The 8,945-nt window shown below is 40.8% G+C and overlaps 1 pseudogene; it reads right to left on the reverse strand.

The window, feature by feature from the left end:
- Positions 1-1,649: 1,649 nt before the first annotated feature.
- Positions 1,650-8,741, reverse strand: LOC128294073 (uncharacterized; annotated as a pseudogene).
- Positions 8,742-8,945: the final 204 nt, after the last annotated feature.

The raw sequence follows: 8,945 nt of genomic DNA on the forward strand, positions 1-8,945 counted from the left end.
CTCAACTCATTTCTCACAATATGAGTTGATTTTTTTGAAAAACAGAAATTGGAAATACCTCAGCATGTCTTGAGGCTCAACTCATTTCTCACAATATGAGTTGATTTTTTTTTTTTGAAAAACAAAAATTGAAAATACCTCAGCATGTCTTGAGGCTCAACTAATTTCTCGTAATATGAGTTGAATTTTGAAAGCAGAAATTGAAATTACCTCAACGTGTCTTGAGGCTCAACTCATTTCTCTAATATGAGTTGAATTTTGAAAACAGAAATTGAAATTACCTCAACATGTCTTGAGGCTCAACTCATTTCTCATAATATGAGTTGAATTTTTTTTGAAAGATGAAATTGAAAATACCTCAAAGCATGTGAACCGAGGCTCAACTTACCTCTCATAATATGAGTTGATTTTTGAAAGCGAAATTGAAAATACCCTAACGTGTCTTGAGGCTCAACTCATTTCTCGTAATATGAGTTGAATTTTGAAAACAGAAATTGAAATTACCTCAGCGTGTCCCGAGGCTCAACTCACCTCTCGCAATATGAGTTGATTTTTTTTTTTGAAAAACAGAAATTGAAAATACCTCAGCATGTCTTGAGGCTCAACTCATTTCTCGCAATATGAGTTGAGTTTTGAAAACAGAAATTTAAATTACCTCAACGTGTCTTGAGGCTCAACTCATTTCTCGCAATATGAGTTGAATTTTGAAAACAGAAATTGAAATTACCTCAGCGTGTCCCGAGGCTCAACTCATTTCTCGCAATATGAGTTGATTTTTTTGAAAACAGAAGTAACAACATCAAAATACCAAAACCTGTCATCTGGTGGAACTCAGGTGTCTTTTCCTTTGATTCAGTACAGCTATCATCACATCCTTTTGCTCTACTAGAGTACCTGTATATGTCATGCATGATGTTATCATGATATGCACATGTTTGTCTTAAATGATTTTATGCCTACATGATTATGCTATGAGCTTTAGGCATGTTTATCGTATGTCCTTCTTCGTCATGATTTTTACGATGACCTGTATTTAATACTTCAGCTCTTGACCTTCTCTTTAGGCCCTGTACCCTTCCTCAAGCTTGACGAACAATCTGCGTTTCTCAATTATCGCTCTCTTGCCCCTGGTTGAACTTTGTCCTTGCTTTGCGGCTCTTGTACTTATCGAGTTCTTATCCAGGTAATGCTTAACATTTCTTTTGTTTAGAGTATGTCATTTCACTATTTATCATGAAAATAAACGACATAGTGAGATGCATGAAAATGGTCAGGTAAGTACAAAGGGATACCTCACATTTATTTATTTCAAACGTGGCAAACAAAGAAAATTAACCAATGATAATAAGAAAGTGCCATAAAGAGAAAATGGATCGCATTCAATGGATAAAGATGCTCTAGATATTCAACACACGAACTCTTCCACGTTTCTTATCAAGAATCTTTTCGAGCATGGCTTCTTGCATAGAAGATTTCGAGCTACTGAAAAATACTTCAAATGCTGTAGTCTCGCTGTTTAACCCACCGTTCAACCGCCTTGCTCTTTAAGCCCGGGTTTGCTTCATTAGAATGCCCTTTTGGGTTTTCATCCTAATCTTTTGTGTTAATCAAGATGCCCTTTTTGGGTTTTCACCTTGATCTTTTTTTTTTCAGGCATAATATTTCTTCACAGCATCTGAATTCACTAGATTCGGTAACTCATTCCCATCCATCTCAGTGAGAATCAAAGCTCCTCCTAAGAAATCCTTCTTTACGACATATGGTCCTTCCCAATTTGGTGCCCATTTTCCTCGTAGGTCTTTTTGTATTGGGAGAATATTTCTCAGCACGAGTTCTCCTTCATGGAATTCTCTTGGCCGTACCTTCTTGTCATGGGCCGCGATTATCCTCTTCTGGTACATCTGTCCATGACAAATTGCCTTTAGACGTTTTTCTTCGATGAGGTTTAGCTGGTCATATCGAGCTCAAACCCATTCCGTTTCCTCTAATTTCGACTCCATTAAGACTCGTAGAGAGGGGATCTCAACTTCGATAGGTAGCACAGCTTCCATTCCATAGACCAGAGAGAAAGGAGTTGCCCCTGTAGATGTCCGTATAGATGTGCGATATGCATACAAAGCAAATGGTAGCTTCTCGTGCCAGTCTTTATATGTCTCGGTCATTTTCCCAATAATCTTCTTAATATTCTTGTTGGCTGCTTCAACAGCTCCATTCATCTTTGGGCGATAAGGCGAGGAGTTATGATGTTTTATTTGGAATTGCTCACACACTTCTTTCATCATCTTGTTGTTCAAATTCAAGGCGTTATCTGAAATGATTCTTTCAGGCAAACCATATCGACAAATGATTTCCTTTTTCAAAAACCTGCAAACCGCAGTCTTCGTCACATTGGCAAACGATGCGGCTTCTATCCATTTTGTGAAGTAATCAATAACCACAAAAATATATCGGTGTCCATTAGAAGCTTTTGGAGAAATTGGCCCTATAACATCCATGCCCCACATAGAAAAAGGCCACGGAGAAGTCATGACGTGAAGGGCAAAGGGCTACATGAATTTTATCACCATAAATTTGACATTTGTGGCATTTTCGTGCGAAATTAATGCAGTCGCTTTCCATCATCAGCCAGTAATATCCGAGTCTCATAATCTTCCTGGCCATAGTAAAACCATCGGCATGTGTCCTGCAAATTCCCTCATGGACATTTTTAAGTATTTTTCTGGCTTCAACAGCATCTACGCATCTCAAGAGCACCTGATCTTTTCCTCTTTTGTACAGGATGTCCCCATCAAGAACGAATCCCGCTGCCATTCTTCTGATTGTTCTTTTGTCGTTCTCGTTTGCTTGTTCAGAATACTTTTGATTCTTGATATATTCTAAGACATCATGAACCATGGCCGTCCATCTGTCTCTTTCTCAATGCTGAAACAATGTGCAGGGACTTCATATATGCTTATTTGAAGAGGCATTATTTCTGTTTCCCTGTTTGCTTTGAACATTGAAGCCACAGTGGCCAGGGCATCAGCCAATTGGTTTTCTTCTCGTGGGAGGTAATTAAAAGTTATTTTTTCGAATTCTTTAATTAACTCTGCCACTAGATCTCTGTATTTAACCAGTTTTGAGTCTCTCACTTCCCAATCTTCACGGACTTGGTAAATCACCAAGGCTGAGTCTCCGTATACCTTTAAAGCTTTGACGTTTCGTTCAATAGCTGCACGGAGTCCCATGATACATGTCTCATATTCCGCTATGTTATTGGTACAGAAGAAATTCAGCCTGGCAGTGAGTGGGTAATGATTCCCTTCTGGCGATATTAAGACTGCTCCAATCCCATGCCCCAATGCGTTCGATGCACCATCAAAGCTCATCTTCCATGACTTCTCTTTTGGTGACTCGCATTCTTTTTCCATAATGCACATCAAGTCTTCACTTGGGAAATCAAATCTTAATGACTCGTAATCCTCCGTTGTTTGAGTTGCTAAGAAGTCAGCTATTGCGCTTCCTTTTATTGACTTTTGACTCACATAGACGATGTCGTATTCTGATAGTAAAATCTGCCATCGTGCCATTCTTCCTGAGAGTGCAGGTGATTCCATCATGTACTTTATTGGGTCCAGCTTTGAAATTAACCATGTTGTATGATACAACATATATTGCCTGAGTCTCCGAGCTATCCAAACCAGAGCGCAACAGTATTTTTCAATGGATGAATACTTTGCCTCATATTCAATAAACTTTTTACTGAGGTAGTAGATCACCTTTTCTTTCTTTCCTGACTCGTCGTGTTGCCCCAGTATGCAACCCATTGAATTTTCGAACACAGTTAAATACAATATCAATGGTCTTCCCGGAGTTGGCGGTACTAGCATTGGAGGACTAGACAAATATTGTTTTATCTTATCAAAGGCCACCTGGCATTCCTCATTCCATTCTCCCGGGTTATGTTTTCGAAGAAGCCAAAAAATTGGGTCGCATTGCTTGGTAAGTTGAGCGATGAATCGGGCGATGTAGTTTAATCTCCCTAAAAATCCTCTGACTTCTTTTTGTGTGCGCGGAGGTGGTAACTCTTGAATGACTTTTATTTTATCCGGATCAACCTCGATACCTCTTTCACTGACAATGAAGCCCAGCAATTTTCCCGAGGTAGCCCCAAACGTACATTTGGCTGGATTGAGCTTTAGCTGGAACTTTCTTAGTCTGTCGAACAATTTCTTCAGGTTCACTACATGCTCTTCTTCCCCTCGGGATTTAGCAATCATATCGTCGACGTAGACCTCTATTTATTTATGCATCATGTCATGGAATAACGTCACCATAGCCCTCTGATATGTTGCTCCAGCATTTTTTAACCCAAATGGCATCACCTTGTAGCAGAATGTTCCTCACATTGTTATGAAGGTAGTTTTTTCCATATCCTCAGGGGCCATCTTGATCTGATTATACCCGTCCATGAAAGAAAACAATGAATGTTTTGCTGTGTTATCCACCAACGTATCAATGTGTGGTAAGGGAAAATTATCTTTAGGACTTGTTCGATTCAGGTCACGATAATCCACGCACATTCGTACTTTGTCATCTTTCTTTGGTACCGGGACTATGTTAACCACCCATTCTGGATATCTCGAGGCTTGTAGGAAGCCAGCATCCAATTGCTTCTTGACTTCCTCTTTTATCTTCAACAACATCTCAGGCCTCATCCGTCTTAGCTTTTGTTGAATGGGCTTGCATTCTGGCTTTAATGGGAGCTTATGGACCGCTACATCTTCATCCAATCCTGGCATGTCCTGATATGACCATGTGAATACATCTTTGTACTCGAGGAGCAAAGCTATCAAATTATGCCTGGTGCCCCCTGAAATAGAAGTCCCAATCTTCACTTCTTGCTTCCTTTCTTCAGTTCATAGATTTATTGTTTCAACAGATTCTTGATGAGGCAAAATCTGTTTATCCTCTTGTTTCACCATTCTTAGCAAGTCAGGGGACGAGACATAGTCTTCAGCATTTTCTTCGACTTTAAATTCTTCTAAACAAACAGCCTTCTCAAAATTGATTTCAGGACTCGTAACGGGTTTGTTCATGCTGTTGATATCCGAGCACCTGAAAGTTGAATGGAAAAGGAAACTATAGAGGGGCATCCAAGTATTGGAACCAACAAACGAAATGTTATGGCATGATATGAGGTAAATGTACAGATAGGCTTGAATTGAGGAGATGATTATGAAATTAGTGATAATGCGAAAGATCGTGATAAAATGCATATTCATTGATATTCATTTAAATGATAAAGAGTGAATGCAAGCTCTTACAAAAGAGTTCTATTATATCTAAGGACACAATAGAGGGTTAATGTTTGAGCATTACTCTGAAGACTTATAAACTACAAGAAAGTCCTCGGCAGTTCAATTGTTCAACATGAAACCAGGAGGACAGTGGCGTATCATTGAAACATCTTTAATAGCCTCACTTCTTTTGTCAATGACATTTATACTGACATTCTGAAGACCCCTTTCAATTAAAAATAGCGTGCTTTGTATATTATCCTGTCCGGGGTATATTATTCCCGCAGATGTAAATGTTTTTGACAAAGGAGGGTATGTTATGGGCTCCCATTCTACTTCTCGGTCCAAAGTTCTCGCAATCCTCCTCTCCTGATCTTTTTTTCACTGTTTTCTTCTTTGACGCATGTCCGATTGGAACCCCAAACCGTATCGGGCCTTGTGATGTACTGGCTTTAGAGCCCTGACTATTCTTTGTAGGTACCTTCCCAAACCTTTCCTTGCTCGGGCTCCCTTTCCTACAGTCAACTTGACACCCATCTTGGTATTTCTCGACAGTTTTGGCTTGGGAATTCTGTTTCCCTCAGCGACGAATGTGGCATTGACAAATTCAAGTGATCGGGAGGAACATTTCAGAGCATCTTTACTCACTTCAATATATGGTGCGTCAGCAGAAATAGATGCTACAATGTCTTCTTCTCCCTTGACAGTGACCAAACAGCCATCCATGATAAATTTCACTTTTTGATGGAGGGATGATGGGACTGCTCCAGCAGAATGGATCCAAGGTCTTCCCAAGAGACAATTGTATGATGCTGTAATGTCCATGACTTAAAACTCAATATCGTATATGTAGGGACCCACTTCTAGAGGGATCTCAATTTTTCCCATAACTTCTCGTCTTGTTCCATCGAATGCCCTTACTGTAGAATGACAGGGCCTTAGATAGGATAAATCCATCGGAATCCTGGAAAGTGTGGCCAAAGGTATGGCATTGAGTGCTGATCCATTGTCGATGAGCACGTTCGGTATTATATAGCCCTTACAACGGGTTGTGATATGCAATGCTTTCATTAAGCCTCTACCATTGGGCGATATTTCATCATCACTAAAAGAAATAAAATTATCTACATTCAAGTTGTTCATCCATCTATCCAGTTTTTCAACGGATACATTGTTTGCCACATAAGCTTGATTTAACACTTTCAGCAGAGCGTTCCGGTGTGGTTCTGAATTCAACAGCAAAGATAATACCGAGATTCGCATTGACCGCTTACTCAATTGTTCTACCATGTTGTACTCACTGTGCTTGATAAATTTTAAGAATTCTGTGCTTCCTCCTCGTCCACGTGCTTTTTAGCTTCTTGTTGAGCACGTTTCATGCTCATCTTGATCACGTGCATCGGTGCTTTTCCTTTCGTTTCAAGTCACTGTTCTTCTTTATCTCCTTCGAATAACATCTTCCACTACGAGTGAAATGACCTACTTCTCCGACGCTTCCAGTCATGGCTTTGGGTTTTTCATCTTCAGGTGTGACAATATTAACGTCATATTTCCATGGTACTGCTTTATTGTCCTTGTAAGGGAAAGGAGACGGTATTTCAATTATCATTTTTGGTTTCACCGGTTCCTTCCTTGTATCGTAATAAATTACGAATGGTCGATCGGTGCTATACGGACAACCTGTCGATTGATTGTCGGAGGTACATACTTCTTTCTCATTGTCCTCTCCTTCATTAATGATCTCAATCTCCTTATTATCTATCCGGTCTTGCAGTAACCTTTTAAATTCCTCGCATGATTGAATGTCGTGCCCTACAATTCCATGAAAATCACAAAAAACCTGACATTCTTTTCTGAGATTATCGTCGGGGCGACAAAGCAATCCATTCTTAACCAGTACCTCTCAGATTTTCTACAGAGGCGTCCTTATTTCTGAAACACATCTTCTGACTTGCCATTCATCTTCTTTCCCCACTGTGCTTACATTCCCTTCAGTATGGTTAGGGAACGCGTTCCCAGTTGCATTACTGGCACTATTGAATCATAGGATACCCGCATCAATTAGTCCTTAAACTCTCTTTTTAAAGGCTAGACAATTTTCCGTGGAATGTCCCTGGTTTCCCACATGTTATGCACAACTAGCGTTTGGGTCGTACCATTTCGGGTATGGGGGCCCCAATGGTGTCATATAATGCGGGGATATCAATTGCTTCTCCAAAAGTTTTGGGTACAGTTCCCCATATGACACAGGAATAGGGGTAAATTGTGGTCTCTCGGAATTGGGTTTTGCTGGCCTCTGCTCGTTTTTGGGTTGACCTTGGATGGGTATTGTATTTTGTGGGAATGTGGCAGTTGGTCTCAGGTTACTTGTGGCATAAACGGGGTAAGAAGAGTAAGGAGGCGGTGTTTGGTAGTAAGGGGTTTGAGGAGGGTAATAGAAATTCAGAGTGGATAATTTCGAGGTCGGGGTTGGTTTGGATATAGGTTAGGGGCATAACGGCTTCCCATTCCCACCATGTGGGCTTCTGGTTCTTTCTTCTTCATGGGCACTGCCCTTCTTGAACTTTCTTGACTTTCCATTCTACCGCTCTTGACGACATTCTCTATAAGCTCACTGGATATTACAATATCCGCAAAGTCTTTCGTGGCACTTCCCACTAGTTTGTCATAAAACGGTACTTTTAAAGTGTTGATGAAAAGAACGGTTATCTCCGTTTTTGTTAGTGAGGGTTCTACTTGGGTTGAGACATCCCTCCATCTCTGCGCATACTGTTTAAAATTTTTTGACGGCTTCTTCTCCATCATTTGCAAAGTCATCCAGTTTGGTACCATATCCGATACATGCTTGTATTGCTCACAAAATGCTGATGCCAAGTCCTTCCAAGATCGGATCCTTTCCCTACTAAGCTGGTTGTACCACCGAAGAGTCGATCCTACTAGACTATCCTGAAAACAATGTATGAGTAGCTGGTCTTCATTCACGTAACCAGTTATTTTTCGACAAAACATGACAAGATGCGCCTTTGGACATCCTGTGTCATCGTATTTTTCGAAATCAGGCACCTTGAACTTCGGAGGCAGAACTAGATCGGGCACCAAACTGAGCTCTTTGGCACTTAGTGCAGAGAAGGCTTCAGTACCCTCTATTGCTTTGAGTCTTTCCTCTAAGCTCCTATACTTCTCTTGAGCCTCATGATCGTCCGTTCTCAACCTGGCTATTTCTGCTGGATCGTCCAAATCTGGAACAATTGGATCGGCAGGATTAGCCCCAGAATTTGATATGAATATTCCTTGCCCTAAATGAGTATGTGGCACCGGCCGTTGGTCTGGGTCTGTGGGTTCTCCTTGGGTGTACCCTCTTTGTGTTGCGCGGGCATGTAGTGGAGTGAATCCGGGGGGATAGAGCGGGTCTTGACTGTGATTAACTCTTGACCGAGATTCCTCGATGTCAGGGCTCTGCATGGGTCCCTTTCCTTTAACTAAAGCTGACATCATCTCCATCATCTTGGCCATTTGATCCTTCTGTTCGAGCGATTCTTCTCGTGATCTCACCATTAAGTCTCTTGTCTCTTGCTGTGACCTAGCCAACTGCTCTTGTAATTCCTTTTGGATTCTTTCCATTCTTTCAATCCTTTCATTGAATTCAGCCTCCATTTTTCTAGTTTG

This window comes from Gossypium arboreum, chromosome 6, assembly GCF_025698485.1.
Source record: "Gossypium arboreum isolate Shixiya-1 chromosome 6, ASM2569848v2, whole genome shotgun sequence".
Classification (NCBI taxonomy): Eukaryota; Viridiplantae; Streptophyta; class Magnoliopsida; order Malvales; family Malvaceae; genus Gossypium; species Gossypium arboreum.